Genomic DNA, 1,136 nt, shown 5'->3' with positions numbered 1-1,136 from the left:
TATTTAAAACACCGGTGGCATAGCCCTCAGAATCATAGCATCTCAAACCACCATAGCACGACAGACAGATAAATAAATTATTTATTTAATTAATAGCCTTTAAAGGAAAAAAAAATGTGAACATTCAACAAAAATGAAATGTGGCTAAAATGAAAATAAAACAACCTTGTTATTAGATTTATTGACAATAGCATTTTATGCTAGAAATAAGTGGAATTGAAGATATTCAAGGAAAGCAAATGTAAGTCAAGGATTTTATATCCAGCAAAACTGACCCTCACATATAAAGGGTCAAGACAGTCATCAATACAGAAGCACTCATTAAGCATTGCTCCATGAGTCCTTTCTAAGGAATGTACTAGATGAAACATCTTTAATTAGTGAAAGTAACCAGAAAGATGTTAACCTAATACTGATGTTGTTAAGTGCCATTGAGTTGACTCTGACCCACAGTGACACTGTATAGGGTTTCCAAGGAGCAAGTAGTGAGCTTGAACCACTGACCTTGCCCCATTGTTGCTGTCACTTTGCCAATCCATCTCGATGGGGGTCTTCCTCTCTTTCTCTGACCCTCCATGTTACCAAACATGATGTCCTTCTCCAGCAACTGGTCCCTCCTGACAACATGTCTGAAGTATGAGAGACAAAGTCTACGAAGTCTGTAGAATGAATTATACAACAATAAAGAAATGTGGGAAGACTCATAATGATTGTTAGGTGCTGTCAAAACCCAATGCACAATAGATGTACAATAGAACAAAATGGTTCTGTACATCCTCACAACTGTTGTTAGGCATAAGTCTGTTGTCGCTGCCATCCTGTCAATCATTTTGTTGGACGTCTTCTTCTCCTTCTTTGACCCTCTCCTTTACCAACAATGATGTCGTTTTCCATGGATTGGTCCCTCCTGATAATATGTCTGAAGTATGAGAGACAAAGCCTCACCATCCTGAATTCTAAAGAGCATTTGGTTGTACTTCTTCCAAGATACATTGGTTAAATCTATCTAGGCGGTGCTGACGCAATGAAATGCAGACGGGTCTCTTGTGATACAACGGTGAATAATTGTTATCAGGACTGATTGTGAGGGTCGGAAATGTAAAGGTAGATGTTTTATAGCAAGGAGGGGAGTGATT

Source organism: Chrysochloris asiatica, unplaced genomic scaffold (genome assembly GCF_000296735.1).
Source record: "Chrysochloris asiatica unplaced genomic scaffold, ChrAsi1.0 scaffold00117, whole genome shotgun sequence".
Lineage (NCBI taxonomy): Eukaryota > Metazoa > Chordata > Mammalia > Afrosoricida > Chrysochloridae > Chrysochloris > Chrysochloris asiatica.
This window is presented reverse-complemented; position numbering follows the sequence as displayed.